Below are 19,014 nucleotides of genomic sequence, written 5' to 3' on the forward strand. Positions count from 1 at the left end.
AGAGGCTATAGGACTTGACGGTAGCGCAGGACACTGCAAACCAGGTGTTCTGTAAACAGAGGCCAGTTGTTACCAAGCTTTGGCTGACTTGTGTAGATGGCAAAGCGATACTTCAAGATCTGCCCTTTTTAAAAAGAGGAACAAGACATTTGGATTTATGTAAACAATCCAGTTTTTGAAGCTGGCCACTAATACAAAATTTTTTTTAAATGACATACATTTAGGGATAAACATGTTTGGGCCATCTCTGGCTCATAGATCACTAGCTGTAGACACCTAGGCTAAATGGAATGCGGGTGGAAGTGGGGAGAAAAACAACCCTGAAAGAACATGGTAACTTCATCACCCTCAGAGGCTGAGAAAAGCAGATGCATTCATTTGACCTTTTATGAGAAAACATGCTGCTGCTGCTGCTAAGTCACTTCAGTCGTGTCCGACTCTGTGTGACCCCATAGACAGAAGCCCACCAGGCTCCCCCGTCCCAGGGATTCTCCAGGCAAGAACACTGGAGTGGGTTGCCATTTCCTTCTCCAATGTGTGAAAGTGAAAATTGAAAGTGAAGTCGCTCAGTTGTGTCCGACCCTTAGCAACCCCACGGACGGCAGCCTACCAGGCTCCTCCATCCATGGGATTTTCTAGGCAAGAGTACTGGAGTGGCTTGCCATTGCACTTGTCAAATCAGGACCATATTCAATTCAAGGTAGATGAAAAGATTATCATAATGATGTGGTGGTAATATGAATTAATTGCACAGTGATCCATCACAGATTACACTAAATGAAGGAGAAAATAAAAATAAACACTGAGCTGGAATCGATTTTTCAGGAGGAGCAGAGAAAGACTAACCCAGGGAAAGTGGTAGATAACAAATCATTTCTATTCTCTTACCCATTTATTGAAAACATAAAGGGACTGAAAAAAATGGGAAAAATAGTTATTATTCTCACATGAACAAACAATTTCAAATTCAGAAGTATCATCAAAGGGTCTTCAAAAGAGTGATCCTTTTGTCTGGAATCAATGCTTTGGCCTATGGTAATTTTTTTGCTTTGTTAAAAATGTTCTGTATAATTTGTAACCTTGGGACAGGTGACATTATCATTCAGTCTTATTTTCTTTATTTGAAAAAGGGTGTCGAACTTGATAGCTTCTGAAAGTTCTTTCAACTTTACTATTTTAGGAGATTCTATTACAAAAGGTGATAGTTGTCCAAGGATAACTGGTACTGTCAAAAGGTCATTCAAATGAATGCAATTAAAATGTGAACCAAAACTCCACAGCAAACAGTGAAATATTTGATTGGAATGATATGAAAAATGAAATCAAATTATAAAATTTTTTGCAATGTTAACTTTTAAGTTATAAATGCAGCTGTGTATAAACCATCAGAATGAACACAACTGGAAGCAAACACTGATTACTTGGGGGTAATAATTTTTTTCTGACCAATTTGAACAGTAGAGTGAAACAATACCCTTTATTTCATGTTTGACTTTCACAGTGTGATAATCAAGAGAGTCACTTCTGTAAAAGTGTTTGAAGGTTTCATCAGTTTTCCCAGGGGTCTCTCTTTATCTTTGATATTTAAATCTTTCTGAAGCATTTATCTTGTAATCATTCTTGTCGATTTTCTCTTAATTGCTAGCTGTCTAACTCTCCTAGACCCTTACGTGTCAATGGCTTTGTGTTCAATTAGAAGAGCTTTCCTTCTCTTTCATAGGCTTTCTGAAATCCCACACTTTGGGGACAAGATCTGTCGAACGTGCAACTTTATTTTGTAGTTGCTTTGCATTGCTGAAACACAGAATTGACAAATATTCAGTCAATAAGGTACCACCCAACATGGACAAATAGTCTGTGTTTGGGGGTGGGACTAACTTTACAGAGGGTTGCTGCTCCTGCCGCTGCTAAGTCGCTTCAGTCATGTCTGACTCTGTGTGATCCCATAGATGGCAGCCCACCAGGCTCCTCCGTCCCTGAGATTCTCGAGGCAGGAATACGGGAGTGGGTGGCCATTTCCTTCTCCGATGCATGCATGCGTGCTAAGTCGCTTCAGTCACCTCTGACTCTGTGCGACCCCATGGACAGCAGCCCACCAGGCTCCCCTGTCCACGGAATTCTCTAGGCAAGAATACTGGAGTGGGTTGCCATTTCCTTCTCCTTTACAAAGGGTTAATTATCAGTAAATATTTTTGTACTTATAAGATTCCTCACCCTCAAGCAATTTTAGGATAAAAAGTGAGCAATTAAATATTCTTTCATTCTTTTCAAAAAATGAATTTATAGCCTTTTACATGATCCTCTTCCATTTTAGTGAATGAAACTAGTATTTTTCACTGAACACAGGATAATGTCATTATAGAAAAATTCTGATTTTTTTCTTTATCTCTTCAGTGATAGAAATCATAAATGAACCAATTGTTATTCTCTGAAGTTTATATTGAGGAGATATAGACAAGAAAATGAGCTCATGTAATGAGTCTAAAAATCCAATTTCTGGGTATGGACCAAGGTTGGTACAGTTTCAGACCAGGCTCCTATGCATTCTTCAATAATAGAAACTGAGGTTTAGAATGCTAACATGACACCTGTTTAATTGAATGCTGTGAATTATGTATCATTATAGATTTTAAAAAGTAAAATACAGATTACAAGTAAAAGGGTAAAAATAAGCTAAAAGATAAAAATTGTCGGAAAATCTGCAAAGAAATGTCCAAACAGCCGAAATAAAAACTATTACACCCCTTTGATCAGAACCACCCATGGAAGGTTTCTTTTTGAAGTTGAAATGATTAAAAAATAGTTAGCAGTGTTCTAACTATCACGTCTAAGTATAACACAACCACGGGCAAACTGCAGCTCACTGCTGGGCCACCCTCCGAATTAACGGTTAAAATCAAGACACTTTATAATTAAATAATATGTTCAGAACAAAAAGAAAATTGCAGCCAAAGGTCAAATCACCCAACAAGAATGGTCAACTATAAGGTGATACATCAACTTTATCAAAGAGAACTTGACCTTCAGATCAGGTAAGCAGCTGAATCACTTCCAGCACTTGCAGGCAGCACAGAGCAGGGTTTCTCCCCTCACACTACAGGGAAACTAGTGGTGAGCATTCCCGTGCGCTGGGATGGTGAGCATCTCTACCCACCGGATGCCAGGAGCGCCACACCCATCTCCATCCTCCAGACTGCAGCAACCAAGTGTGTCCACACACGGCCAAATGCTCCCAGGGGCCACAACTGCTCTTGATGGAAAACCACTGGAGCTGTGGCTCTTATTTGATGGTAGGACTCACGGTTTTTACAGCAACTTCTCTTTTTTTTAAAAAAAGTGAAAGTGAAAGCTGCTCAGTCACGTCTGACTCTTTGCGACCCCATGGAGTGTATGCTGCTACTGCTGCTAAGTCGCTTCAGTCGTGTCTGACTCTGTGCGACCCCATAGATGGCAACCCAGCAGGCTCCCCCGTCCCTGGGATTCTCCAGGCAAGAACACTGCAGTGGGTTGCCATTTCCTTCTCCAATGCATGAAAGGGAAAAGTGAAAGTGAAGTCACTCAGTCGTGTCCGACTCTTCGCGACCCCATGGACTGTAGCCTACCAGGCTCCTCCGTCCATGGGACTTTCCAGGCAAGAACACTGGAGTGTATTGCCATTGCCTTCTCCGCAGGAATTCTCCAGGCCAGAATACTGGAATGGGTAGCCTTTCCCTTCTCCAGGGGATCTTCCCAACCCAGGGATCAAACCCAGTTTCTCTGGCATTGCAGGCAGATTCTTTACTCCCTGAGCCAACAGGAAAGCCCAGCTTCCTGTCTGGTGTCCCTATTGTATCTCACTGGATAATGTCTCAACTTTTGGTCCAGAATATACCACATTTAGGTTTCTGAGCATTGTTGTTGGGACCATTTTTGATCATTTTTAAGCCACCTGTACCATTGCTGCTACTGCTGCTAAGTCACTTCAGTCGTGTCCGACTCTGTGTGACCCCATAGACAGGAGCCCACCAGGCTCCCCCGTCCCTGGGATTCTCCAGGCAAGAACACTGGAGTGGGTTGCCATTTCCTTCTCCTATGTACCATTACTCAGTAATATTTCTTAAAGCTGTTTTTTTCTTTGCACATAGAACCATTCTAGATGCTTCGGAGGGTAGTGAATTCATTTACTACATACAGTAGACACCTCTGTACATCAGAGCTTTTGATGCTTCCAGGAATCTCTGCTGAGAAAAGGTGAACCTAATCTAAAACCTGGCAGCCACCCCAGTCAGCTCCATCTCCCGCACTCCTCTAATCAGCTGTCCTCTTAACTGTTTCTCACCCTGACTTCACATGGGCAGAGCCTCACACAAATAGAGCTGCAGTAAGCTCTACTTCGCATTTGCCTGGTAGGAATCCCCTTCCTCCTCCTTCTATTTCTTTATTTATAATTGGCAGACGACGTGTTACTTTTAGGTGTACACTTTAAAGCTATTTTTAATGACAATGCATTTATAATAAATGAATACATTTATTTAAAAAGGAAACATGTATCCCACTCCCATAAACAGAAGTGCAGCAGTAACTGGAAATTAATTAAAAATGTGTACTGAAAGCCAGAACACCTATTAATTTCTAGCAAGATGGCATTGACAACAGGAATCTCAGCAGCCTGAGGTCCACCCTCTGGGGGATTAACAAGTGTTAGAAGAGCTGAGATGTGAACACCAGGCTGACAGATTCCTTCCACCTGTGGTAGAAAAAAAGAGAAGTAATTTTCTTACTATGTTAATCAATGCTACCTGATATCATGAACAACTTAAAATTATCCTCAAACAACCATCCCACACTCTGAGGAACATGTTCTTTGTCTATCTGTGGACTTATCTGAAGGAGCTGTTCCTGAGGACAGGGTGTAACACAAGGTCATTGCCAAGGACTTCAAACCTGGATGACCTGCTGACCCAGAACCAGGGATAATTGTACCTCCTCATAGAGTTGTCATTTGAGAGTTCCATGAGCTCATCGACGTGGAGTAGCCAGCATGCTTGGAATGTTGTTGGCACACAATGCTTTTGAGAAGTGCCAATTCTCATTCTCAAAAACAAAGCCTGTCTTTGATGCTGGGTCTCCAGGGCCAGTCAGTATCTTCTGGAAGTAAAAACTCTTTCCCTCCCTCCCTGCCCCTTTTCTCTCTCCAATTAGCTCTCTCTGAATTATCACAGTGTAGAACAGTCACAGGAGATCTCTGCCCTCAACATTTCTAATTTCTTCTTGGACTCAGGAGCTTTGTGAGGTTCAGTCAGGGGCTTGCCTGCTAGATAGGCAAACAGTCCCTCTGGTAAGGTTTGACATCTATCACCGTTGGCAAGCATCTCCTGCGTTGCAGATAGATTCATTATCTCGTGAGCCATTTGGTAGTCACGTGTAGAATCCTGCACCGAGGACTTTACAGAGGGATGCGGCCAACCCTCATGCTGGGAGGCAGTAAGTGAATAAAACTAACAACAGCTGAAGCACTTTGCTAGACCCTCCTTGCTTAATCTTCTTAACTGTGAAGTTCCTATCATCCTCCCCACCCCCCCGCCCAAAATGATGAACGGAAAGCTCAGGGAACTTGCCCAAGCTGTGATGTTTAGTAACTGGTAGATTTGAATCCACATCTGATTCTAACGGGCATGTTATACCTCATTGGTAGCAAACGGGCCTCTGTGGAATACGAACAAATCTACTGAAAATGTTAACAGTCTGCATTTGCGCAGTATTTTAGACCTTTCAAAAGATTGTCACAGCTGGTATTTCATTTGTATTTACAAACCCCCATTTCGCAGAAAAGCAACTCGTTGATTGCAGAGGGTGACGACTTATACCTTACACAGAGATTCACAGATATTAAGCTCATCCAGTTAATTTACTTTGGCAATAGGGGGTCATTTCAATTTAAATGTGTGTTCTTTGGTCTTTTCAAAGTTGAAGCTGCAGTGCCAAGGCTGGGAGAGGTGTTTATTTGTATCACTGTTTCATTTAGTACTGACTTAATTCTCAAACTGAGACAAGCTCATGCTTTTCGAGTCTTAAAATTCCATGAAAGCCGAATTTTTTAAAAAATGTAGATGTCTCCTAAGTATACACGTTTCATCAAACATAATCTGTGATTTCCACCTGGTACTTTTCTCTTGGGCTGTGGACTAGTAAATACTTTCATGGCTATTTTAATACTATAGAAAATAATGGGTTCTAATATTCTTATTCAAATTACTCAGACATGCTGAAGGCTTTAAAATCCATACCCTACCCTGATGTTCTACATGAGTGCTGGTTTCCTTCTTTGCTCACCACTGTTTTACTTTACACTTGGTAACTTGGAGGCAACTTTGCTTTTAAGTTTCATTTTCCTATTGCCCAAACCTAGAGATAAAGCAATGTGATACTCCAAATCCTACCTGAAACGAATCTTAAAAGTATGGAAGGAAAGAGGTTGCCTCTAAAAGTAGCAGGGATGTTTTGTGATGAGAAAAGAGAGGTGCTAGGAAACGTGCCAAGATGAGTCAGTCTGCCTAGGAGCTCCCTAGACTGAATCTGTCCTTTGAGGCCAATTCCCAGATTTCTAGTTTCTTTCTGCTTTTGATATCTGCTAATTGGCTACAGAAAAGCAAAATGGAAAGGTTTTCCTTCACTTAAAAAGTATTCCTTTTGGTACTTCCCTGGCAGTCCAAAGGATTCTGTGCTTTCACTGCAAGGAGGATGGGTTAGATCCCAGGTCAGGGAACTAAGGTCCCAAAAGCTGTGTGTCCAGGCCAAAAAAATAGTATTCTTTTTATTTTTTCAAAAGTGTACGTTTGAGAGACTGCATCAGAGAGAGCTGTCTCAGAGGGAACAGTTCTACACATACTCAGCGTAGCTTAGTTCTCTGGGATTTCCACAGTCACTGTGAGTTCTTCCAGGAGACAGTCTGACTTGGCCTCCTAGGCTCTCTGTCTAAGTCAGTCTGAGTCACTGATGGTCAGACGCTCAGGTCTTCCCTACTCTTCTCTGTGGATCTTTGGCAGACTATAAAGTGGGAGCTTATCTTAACTGTGTCTCGATTGCTTTTCAGCGTTTATTACCCTCTTGGACCCTCCTCTGTCCTCATTTCTAAACTGGATTATTACAACAGCTGGAGAATGTGACAGATGCTGGTATAAATGGATGAAACTCTTTATTTTATTTTTTCTCTTGGGCATCAGCCAATATGTCCCTTTGAGTTTGCTAAGGAGGGCAGGCATGTGAGTGTGATCTGGTCACTGGAAGGTGGGCAAAGGCAGGTCCTAATTCCAGGTCTTTTCCAGGTACAGGATGATTGGGGGTTTAGTTACTAAGTCATGTCTGACTCTTTTGTGGCCCCCATGGACTGTAGCCTGCCAGGCTCCTGTGTCCATGGGATTCTCCAAGTAAGAATACTGGAGTGGGTTGCCATTTCCTTCTCCAGGGGATCTTCCCGACCCAGGGATTGAAACCAGTCTCCTATATTGCAGGCAGATTCTTTACTGACTGAGTTACCAGGGAAGCCTTGTTTCCCTGACTGACTGTTTCTAATTGGCTATGGGCTACTAGGAACTCAAGCCCCAAGTTTATTAGAACAGCACCAAAATTAAGAGAAAGAAGGCTCTGAGTTAGAACTCTCCAATAAATGGAGTCCGTGAACTTTTAACATATGGCTATTATGGTATATTCTTGAAATTAACTTTGGGAGGCTGAATAATGCCCCCTTCCACCAAAGATGTCCATATCCTAAACCTTAGAACTTATGAGCTGCCTTACACAGGGACTTTGCAAATATGATTAAGAATCTTGAGATTATCCTGGATTATTTGGGTGGGCCCAATGTAATCATAAGAGGGAGGCAGAAAGATACTTGACCACAGAACAGGAGTGTCAGGGTGAAACTTGACCAGGCATTATTGGTCAAGGAATGGAAGAAGGATCAGCCTAGAAGTTGGAAAGGACAAGGGATCAGATTCTCTCCTAGAGCCTCCAGAAGGCATGCAGGCCTGCTGGCGCCTTGATCTGAACTCAGTGAGACTGATTTTAGGTTTCTGATCTCTAGAACTGTAAGTTAATTTATGCAGTTTTCTGTGTCTTGATCTGTGGTAATTTGTTACAGCAACAGTAGGGAAGGAATACACAGGCCTTTTGATTTTTTCCCTCTGGTTCTCTTTTATATTGTTTGTATTGCTATCTAGGCCACTTTGGGTAGATGAGACTGTCCTGTGAATGATAACAATAAGAGGTAGTATGTGCTGTGCCTTAACCATGGGCAAGTGATTATCCCTATCATTTTCCAGTTCTTGTATCATTTAATCTTCAAAACAAGTCCAGGAGACAGATCAAATGATTAATTTCCTATCTCTGGAAATGAAGACAAGTTTTAGAGAGATGAAGTAATTTACCTACAGTCACAGAGTTTATTGCTGATATATGCAAGTGGTATAATACCAGTTTATACTTTTAGCTGTGTAGACTGTAGGTATGTAAGAATCTCCACATGTGGGGTACACACGCTCTAGAAGCTCTGGGAAAAATTGATGCAAAAAACTGTTAGCATAAATAATATGATAGTAAAAACACCACTCTAAAACACTCCCTTTAGAATATGTATTCACACTTTCCCAGGCAAAAAGGGCACATTTTATATTCATCTGTAGCTATGGCTTAAAGATTGACCAATAACTCAGGTCAGGTTGCAGCAGTTTTACCCAAGTGGCTGACCTCCTGTCATCAGATTGCACTATGTAAAATAAGTGCAATAAAAATTAAGTTTCCCTCATTGTATTATAATAGATTATAATGAACTGAAATTATATACTTAATTTTTTGCATAGAATGTGTCAGGTCATATTCAATAATCTGACTTTATTCAATGAACTGCTTGGACTTACTCAGCTCTAGAAAATCATTTAGATGGTGGAGAGATGCTAAGGGACCATGGCAATTCTTATCTTTCTAAAATAGAGGTGCCTGCTGTGACTGTTCAGATTTTACTGGGCACTTCACTCCTCAGTCTGAATGTCCTCATCCATAAAATGAGACACCTTCCTGTCTTATCCGTCCAGTGGGTTTGTTGTGAGGCTGAACTAGATCACATGTGTGAAGACACCTGGTAAAACAGAAGCCCTACTGAAATAAAAAAGGATTCTCATTAAACTTTAATTCTAACAGAAAGTCCAAAACACTTCGCTATTAAAATCTCAATCTTTCAAAAGAAGGTTTTAGGAAAAGAGAAACAGATACTGAAAACTCCTTAACTTCATGAAGTTTCAGTGTAAGAAGACGGAGCTTCTCTTTCTGCTGCTGGAAGCCTAAGGAGGGGCAGCATAAAGCTGAATAAGCTCTCCCTGAATCTTGACTTGCATTGTCCGGCTGATACTTGTCACGTGCTAGATTTCCAGGCCATACCCAGGCTTTGAGATAAGGAAAGGCCTGGATGATTATAAATACTTTAACACCCTAGCTCTCTTCTCCCAAGATCAGTAGATACTCAAAGCATCTCACTGACCCCTTCAGGTCTGAACTCAATCAGAGGACAGGCTTCTTCTTGGCTCCTCTGAGTCAATTTTCGGCTTCTGCTGGTGGAGGGGGTGGAGGGATGACGGAGTGGCATGTGGAGGAGGCTACGAGCACTGACATGAAACACAGAGTTCTCACTGTGCCCCCAGCACCTGACGTGAGACAAGACCTGGGACGTGTTCATCAAATGTCAAAGGAAGGCAGAGCCACTATCAAGGTAGGTGTAAAAAGCCAAACAGGGTGCAAGGCAGTCATTGCAGTAGGAGGAAGACAAAGAAGAGAAGAAAGGAGAAGTCACTACTGTCCTACCCGTAGTATTTCTCATTCTCACGCAGTGAAGTAGCCAGTTAGAAATAAATCCAGCAGAAGTGCGCAATACCAAAGGTCATTCGAAGACCCCTGACACAGCAAAGACGGGGATTTACCAGAAAGATGACCCCTTAATCCAAACTGGACAGATTAAATCGACTTTCTGAGTCCAAATCCTGACTCTATTACTTACAAACTGTGTGATTTTCATCAAATTCCTTATTTTCTTTGATTCAGTTTATTTGTAAGGTGAGATAATAAATCAATTCTACCTCAGAAGTTGTTGTAAATATAGAGTTTAATATATATAAAAGCTTAGCACAGTGCCTAGAATTTATTATTGACTGTGGTAGGCTTATAATGGCTCCCAAAGGTATATCCACATCTGAATCCGTGTGTGAAATTAGCAGTTAATTTTATGTGTCAACTTGGCTGGACCATGGTGCCCAATATCTGGTTAAACATTATTCCAGATATTTCTAGGAAGTGTTTTTGGATGAGTTTACGTTTAACTAAGTAGACTTTGAATAAAGCAGATTACCTTCCATAATGTGGGTGAGTCTTATCCAGGCAAATTAAAGGTCTTAATTGACAAAGACTGATCTTCTCCAAACAAGAAGGAATTCTGCCTACAGACTACTTTTGGACTTGAACTACAACTTCTTCCTAAGTCTATAGCCTGTTGGCCCACCCTGCAGATTCTGGACTCACCAAGCATCCCACAGTATAGCATCAGTCAATTGCTTAAAATAAATCTCTCAGTCAATCTCTCTCTCTCTCTCTCTATATATATACACACACACACACACACACACATATGAATATATCTATACACAGACACACCATAACTCATTTTATTGCATTTTGCTTTACTGAGCTTTGCAAATACTGCATTTTCCTCCCCCAAATTGAAGGTTGGTGGCAACTGTACATCAAGCAAGTCTATTGGCACTATTTTTCCAGCAGCATTTGCTTATTTTATGTCTCTGTGTCATGTTTTGGTAACCCTAACAATATTTCTAACATTTTCAATATTATTATATCTGTCATGGCAATCTGTTATTAGTGATCTCTGATGTTACTACTACAGTTTACTGAAGGTTTCTCTTCTATGTGTCTTTTTCCTTTGTGTGTGGGCATACGCATCTCCGTGTACACACACACACACACACACACACACACACACACACACATATCCTGTTGACTGTGTTTCTCACAAGTCAAGGAATGCTGAGGAATGCCAAAAATTACTCAGAAAACTAGAGAAGGCAAGACATGGGTTCTCCCCAGAGGAAATACAGTCCCAATGAAACACTGATTTTGAACTTGCAGAACTGTGAGAGATTGTGTTCCTATTATTTTTTATTTATTTAGCTGTAGCACATTCGGTATCCTCAGTTGCAGCTATGGGATCTAGTTCCCTGACTGGAGATCAAACCCAGACCTTCTGCATTGGGTGTGCAGTGTCTTAGCCTCTGGACCACCGGAGAAGTCTCTGTTCCTATTATTCTAAGCCACCAGCTCTGTGGCCATGTGTTACAGCAGCACTTGGAAACTAATACACTTAAGACACAGGTATTGCCTACTAGTACTCAGTATCTCCTCACTGACTAGACATAAAACATCGACAAAGTCCAAAGCCAAGAAGAAAACAAGTAAACCTTCTGAGTATCTGTATCGATGTTTATCCGTGAATGTTTTCACACATCACTCCACAGACCCTCAGTCCGAAGATGACTCTAAATGTTGACACCTAGTATTAATATTACAGATAGTCGTTGCTGTTCAGTTGCTAAGCTGTTCCACCTCTTTGCAACCCCATGGACTACATCATACCAGGCTTCCCTGTCCTCCACTGTCCCCCAGAGTTTGCTCAAGTTCATGTCCATTGATACCAAATGCTACCACTGCAAAAAAATTTCCCTCCTCTGGACCCACAGAAGACAATACTCCCAGACTGCTTTGATCCCCCACTGGAGTGTGTGGGAGAACCCACCTTTGAGTCCTTCAGTGCATCCCTCCCCTACCAGGTTCTGCAGCAGCAGTCCACGGAGCCATCCCTAGAATGAGGGGCCCCAAGGCACTGTGATATTGGGAGAAGCATCCTCAAGCCTTTCATGTTTGTGGGGCCCAGGGAGAAGCTTGAACTTGGGTCCCAAGTTGGCAAAGACAACTGGAACTCATCTCTATCCTGCATTCTAGTGCTGGCTCATGAAGTAGGATGTGCTGAGTGCTTTGGACAAAGGAAAGTTTGCCTCAACCCAGAATCACGTCAATCTCTAGGGCAGTGTATAAAATCAAGGACTCCACTGCACAGAAGGCTCCTTGTGAAACCATTCAGGCCAGTTGTGTCTCACCTATGCTCATTAAATCCTTCGCTGTGAGCATTCTTGACCTCCAGCCATGAGGGTGCTCAGTCGCTCAGTCGTGTGTGACTCCTGGGGACCCCATGGACTGTAGCCCACCAGGCTCCTCTGTCCATGGGATTCCCCAGGCCAGAATACTGGAGTGGGTTGCCATTTCTTTCTCCAGGAGTCATTAGTGTAGCCCTTCAGTATTTTTCAATATCTCTGTACCTCTTGTAGGGGCTTCCCCAGTGGCTCATTGGTAAAGAATCCGCCTGCAATGCAGGAGATGGAGGTTCGATCCCTGGGTCAGGAAGAGCTTCTAGAGAAGGAAATGGCAACCCACTCCAGTATTCTTGCCTGGAGAATCCCATGGGCAGAGGGAGCCTGGTGGGCTACAATCCATGGGGTCACAAAGGGTCAGACACGACTCAGTGACGGAGCACAGGCGCACACACATAACTCCTGTACTTTCACTCTTCAAATAAACTCATCACTTCTACCACAGCCTCATCCTACACAATCCATAAATTCATGAGTTTGATGCAATACGATAGTTATGTTACTCAAACAGTCATCACATATATATTTATCCCACTGAAAACTATACTGGGTATCTTCACTTGTCAATTTATCACAGTGCATCACACACACACTATGCAGCAACTGCTGCCATTATGTACACGTGGCCTGGGGCTCACTGGAGCCAGGGAGGCGGCCTCAGCTGGGGCTGAGGTGTCCGAACGGGACCCGAAACTCCTGTTCTCCTTAGTGCTAACAATCTTAGCAAATGGTCGAGATAAAAGACCAATCCCCGCCCATCTGCCTCAAACCATTCTCCTTCCAACCTCTCTAGGGAAGAAAGAGGCTCTCTTGTGAACCCCAGAGCAGGGGAGGACGGAGCTGTTTCCCTGACAGGACAGAGGTGGTGAAACAAGGTGGCCTTGAGACGGCAATGGCTAGCCATGTGCTAACCTGAGGGCATCTGCAGAGACTCTTGAGACCGGGGGCCAAGGCATGACGCCTTGTCAGCTCAGTCAGGTGGGGATGGCACCAGGGTAACAATATTCACACCTGGTGATCGCGGGTTTAGGGCTCGATTAGAGGCGACAGATGGGTCTACCCCCATACAGTGGTGGGAATGGAGTATCTGGGACTTCTGACAGCCCTGAGCCATGGCGAGGGGTTCCTGGTAGATGACTCTGGAAACTAAACTCACCATTCATGGAAACTCAGCAGCTGGCTTATTCTAGTATAGGGCACAGCTCTTCTTTTCTCCTCAGTTTCTCCAGCTGGTTCCACATTCATGACCTAATCACCTTTCAGGTTTTTAAGCTGCTTTTTCCACCTCTTATTACATGGCGAAACCCAGGGAGAATTCCTCTCTAGGGTTCTACCTTACACTGATTTCATCTGCACTCTGTGCTGGGTCTTCTAGGCTGACAGGAGCAGAAAGGAGCAGAAAGGGGAAGCCCTCTGAAAGGGGAAGCCCTCTGAAAGGGGACACTGCCTTGTCACACCAGGATGCAGCAGCATCTTCCAGGATGAAGCAGCTGAGTTCTAGTCACCCCGGTATCCGGCAACGACAACCCGCTGGATAATGCCCACGTCTGTCCTCTCTGCTCATCCTGTGCCTCAGTGCATCTCGATTTGCTTAGGAACCTCCCCCTAGGAAACTAACACCCGGCACTACTCTCTCTAGACATATTCTATTGCTTCTAACATCATCGGTCATGGAAAGATCTTTTAAAATGTTAATAGCTTGGTTCATTTATATAAAAAGGTTAATATTTGAAAATGTCATCCCCCTGTGTCTCATCTACACCTTAACAGAATGTTCTGTATTTGCAGTGTGCTCTCTGTGACACCGATGCAGGGAATAAATGAATATAGATTGAAATAATTATGGGGAAAAAGGCAAAAATTATTCTGAAACTCATGCCAACTTTTGTCTTTCAGTCTATTTTTTGTTTGTTTAATAAGGCATCTGAAGCTAGAAATTAAAAAATAATGATATGATAATGTCAGTTTCTTTCTAGTGAATCAACAGTGGCTATAAATCTAAATTTAATTTTATGTTTAATAAACCCCTCCACATTCCCTGCATTAGAGTCAGGAAGCTGATTTGCTTCATCCCAATTGCTTTTCCTGCACATTAAGCTGAATATTGTATCTAATCATCCGCTTTGGTGCCTTCCAAACACATCCAACTTAAAACCTGCCTCAAAATCGGTTTGGTTGATAAAACTTGTTATCCTTTTTATATGATTTATGTTGATTCTACCTTTTTGAACATTATTCTTAATTATCTTTGCTGCCTTGCAATTTATAACTTTAGGCCACCTAAAATGTACAAGTTATTATTTGATTTAGCTTTGCTCTCACATCTTTGACAGAGCATACTTTAGCTTCTGAGAACCTCCACAGTTTGATTTCTATGCCTTGCCTCTGTATTTAATAGTCCTTTGAAGTAAAAACAAAAAGATACTCTTAAAGCTTCTTTTGCTAAGTGTGAAAAAGAGAGCTGGGATAGGACCTGGAGTGGTGTGGAGGTAAGGGAGGGGATGGAGGGTGGCAGCGGTGGCTGGAGCAGAGCTTTTAAATGAGTTTCAATCAATCATTCCGAAATAACATTAACATACGTACACAGTTCAGATCGTGCAACCATGACTGTTCACATCAGCCAAATTTGGAAGACTAGATACCCGCTCAGCCCAGATATACTCTTGATTAGTAGCTATGAGCTACTGAAGACATCATTTCATACAGACTGTATAAACTATAAACTTCTGTATTAGAGTGTGTTTTGATGAACTATAGGTTGCTGCTGCTGATGCTAAGTCGCTTCAGTAGTGTGCGACTCTGTGCAACCTCATAGATGGTAGCCCACCAGGTTCCTCTATCCCTGGGATTCTCCAGGCAAGAATACTGGAGTGGGTTGCCATTTCCTTCTCCAATGCACGCATGTCCGCTAAGTTGCTTCAGTCGTGTCCGACTCTGTGTGACCCTATGGATAGCAGCCCACCAGGCTCCTATAGGTTGACCTTTCTATAAATCGAAGTGGCTCAGTGGTGGCAATTTCAAATGGTTCAACCTAAAAGTGGGGAAACCTAAACCCTCTCTGTCCTCTAAGCAAAGACAGCAGTGTTCTCAAAATCCCAATGATGGAGTTGCTAACTGAATTTGGTAAATCAAAGCTGCTGTTTATGGAGTAGGGGCTGGGCCTACGGGTCTACTCCTAATGATGGTATGCTTGGCACAGAAGGGGGAAAAGGTGTGGAGATTTAACCCAGCTCCAGATTAGCCCCTATTTTTTGGATCATATGAAAATTTGACAGGTTACTTCCAAATCTTGTCTGTCAGTCTGTAGCAACTCTGTATTTGCAGGAAGGCTTAACTAAAGCCTAAGTAGCTCACTTTTTCCATGATGTGATTATTCCTAAGGCTACTGGTCTAATCCTTTTCCTATATCCCTTCCTCCCATATGAATATGGGAACATATTTTTCTATTTTAAATAGTGTATTTTTTAATGAAATATTTAAACAACTCAGATGTAAAATTTCCTTCCTTATCCTCAGTCATCAGACCTTCCAGATTTTTTATGCATATGTATAAACATATACATCTTAAATGAAAATGGGTCACACTGTATTTCCTATTCTATATTGTGCTTTGATCACATCACAGCACATTGAAGACATCTTCCAGTGTCACTACAGGAGGATCTGCCTTAATGCTTAAAATCATTGAATAGCATTCCACTCTATCACCACATCATCATTTAAAAAGTCAATCCCCCCTCCCCCAAATTGGACAGCCAAAGGCAGAAAGATGAAACGCGACAACTACCTCACACCACACACAGGTATTAACTCAAAATGGTTTAAAACTTGAATATAAGACCTGAAACCATAAAAGTTCCAGAAGAAGACATACATAATATGTTCTTTGGCATTGGTCTTGACAATATCTTTCTAGATGTGTTTCTTCAAGCAAGGGAAACAAAAGCAAATAAACAATAGGGATTACATCAAACTAAAAAACTTCTGCTCAGCAAGGAAACCATCAATAAAGAGACAACCTACTGAATGGCAGAGGATATATCAGATAAGGAGTTAATACCCAAAATATATAAAGGGCTCATACAATTCAACAGCAAAAAAATCAAACTAACTCAATAGGGGGAAAAAAAATGAACAGATGAACTATTTTGTTTTTCAACAAATACCCACAGATAGCCAAGAAGTCCATGAAAAGATGTTCAACATCACTGATGATGAGGGAAATGCAAATCAAAATCACAATGAGATGTCGCTTCATACCTAAGAGAAAGGTTATTTCAAAAAACAAAAATGAAATAACAAATTTTGAAAAGGATGTAGAGAAAAGGGAACCCTCATGCACTGTAGGTGGGAATGTAAACCGGTGCAGCCACTATGAAAGACAATATGGAGATTCCTCAAAAAATAAGAACAGAACTATCACATGACCCCGCTGTCCCACTACTGGGTCTTTATTCAAATCATAAGAAAACACTAATCTGAAAAGGTATCCACAAAGGCCAAAATTTTGAAACAACCTAAGTGTCCATCAAAGTGTGTGTGGATAAAGCTGTGATAAATATATATACATACTTAGACACAATGGAGTAGTACTCAGCCATAAAAAGACAAAAGCCTGCCATCTGTGACAACGGGATGGACCTTAAAGGCATTAGGCTAAGTGAAATAAGTCAAATGGAGAAAGACAAATACTGTATTATCTCACTTATTAGTGGCAGTAAAGAGTTAATAAAGAAAACAAAATAAACGACTGATAAAAAACAAACCAAACCAAGCAAAAACATACAAGTAGATATAGAGGACAGAGTAGTGCTTACCAAAGGTGAAGGGGCTGGGGGAGTGAGGAACCACTGTATGGCAGCTGACAGAGAAAAAATTTTTGGTGGTGAGCATATTCTAGGGTATACAGCAGTAAAAATATAATGGTGCATACATAAAACATACGTTACAAATCAAATGCTACCTCAAAAAAAAAAAGCAAAACCCAAACAAGGACATTTTGATTTATTCTAATTTTTGGCTATTAGGAGCAATTCTGCAATAAACATTCCTGTACATACAACTTTGTAAGTTTATACAATTACTTTCTCAGAATCCATTACCAGAGGAGGAATTGTAGATTAAAAGGAAGGTACTTGTCACACACACTGATCCATATGTTCAGATGGCTTTTCAAGATAGACCCCCACCATGACTTTATGAGAGTTCACCTCCTGTACCCTAACTGGTCCCAGGTATCATTGTACCTTTTGGTCTTCTTTTCTTTGATAGAGAACTGATGATATTAACTGTTTCAATTAAATTTTTAAATTCTTAGCATAATAAAGAACTTCACATACATACAATGACATTTGAATTTCTTCTTTAGTCATTTCTATTTTTCAGGACTCTCAGTTACAAGGTATCCATCTCAAATTAGTCTAAAACGTGTCAATCAACAGGAAAGCAATGTACTGACTCACCAGCTGGGAGAGACTCAGAGTGCCTCAGAAAACTGGAGGAAGAACTGTAGGAACCTAGCTTTTTGGGCTGGATCAGGAAATTCATGTTGCTAAGACTCCACGTCTTCTTCCTCCAGGTCTCTGCTTGGATCCAGATTGAAGGCAGGCTTGCTGTAAGGTAAGACAAATGAATGACTATTATTAACCGGAGATTCACTTCCTTCCGGTTTAGAAACCTCACTGATAAGACAAGGTCTCTTTTCAATTTCTGTGTATCAGTCCCAGAGAAGTCCTCTGGTTGGTTCTGCTTGAGTCAATAGTTGTGTCCAGGACAACCAAGTACTGCAACTGACGATGTTGGAGTCCAGCACCTATCCTTGTGTCAAGAGTTAGATTCTGTTACCCCAGTAAGTTTGATGGAGGACAAATGTATCAGGTAACCTACAATAATTGTCAAGTGTCCTTGCCCATTTGCCTATTTATTAAGTTGTTTATTTTTAATTTATTGGGCTAAGTTGATTTACAATGTTGTGTTAGTTTCAAGTGACAGCAAAGCGAATCAGTTATGTCGCTGCCATCGTTGTTCAGTCGCTAAGTCGTGTCCGACTCTTTGCAGCTCCACGGACTGCAGCAGACCAGGCTTCCCTGTCCTTGACTGTCTCCCGGAGTTTGCTCAAACTCTTGCCCATTGATTCAGTGATGCTATCTAACCATCTTCTTTCTCTGCCGCCCCCTTCTCCTTTTGCCTTCAATCTTTCCATCAGGGTCTTTTCCAATGAGTCAGCTCTTGACATCAGGTGGTCAAAGTACTGGAGCTTCAGCTTCAGCATCAGTCTTTCCAGTGAATATTTAGGGCTGATTTTCTTTAGGATTGACTGGTTTGACTCTTCTCCAGCACACAATCCACATGCATCAAATCTTCAATGCTCAGCCTTCTTTTATGGTCCAACTCTGACATCTGTACATGACTACTGGAAAAACCACAGCTTTGACTATGCAGACTTTTGTTGGCAAAGTGATATCTCTGCTTTTTCATACATTGTTTAGATTTTCCAATGTTTTCCTTCCAAGGAGCAAGCACCTTTTAATTTCATGTTATACATATACAGATATGTATAACATATATATAACATATCCACTCTTTTTTTTTTTTTTCGATTTCCCATATTGGCCATTATAGAGTATTCAGTAGAGTTCCCGGGGCTATACAGGGAAAGTGAAAGTGAAGTCACTCAGTTGTGTCCGACTGTTTGTGACCCCATGGACTGTAGCCTACCAGGCTCCTCCATCCATGGGATTTTCCAGGCAATAGTACTGGAATGGGTTGCCTTTTC

General features: G+C 41.7%; 1 long non-coding RNA gene across 1 annotated transcript in view; it reads left to right on the plus strand.

Moving 5' to 3' along the window:
- LOC148774034 (uncharacterized) overlaps positions 1 to 17,859 on the plus strand; it is a 72,647-nt gene extending 54,788 nt beyond the window's left edge. The window contains exon 3 of the long non-coding RNA XR_016036156.1: positions 17,818 to 17,859. This is a non-coding gene — a long non-coding RNA (uncharacterized LOC148774034). The remainder of the gene's footprint in view (positions 1 to 17,817) is intronic.
- Positions 17,860 to 19,014: the final 1,155 nt, after the last annotated feature.

The sequence above is a fragment of the Moschus berezovskii genome, chromosome 24 (assembly GCF_049115385.1).
Source record: "Moschus berezovskii isolate FMDL1 chromosome 24, NW_MosBer_1.0, whole genome shotgun sequence".
NCBI lineage: Eukaryota > Metazoa > Chordata > Mammalia > Artiodactyla > Moschidae > Moschus > Moschus berezovskii.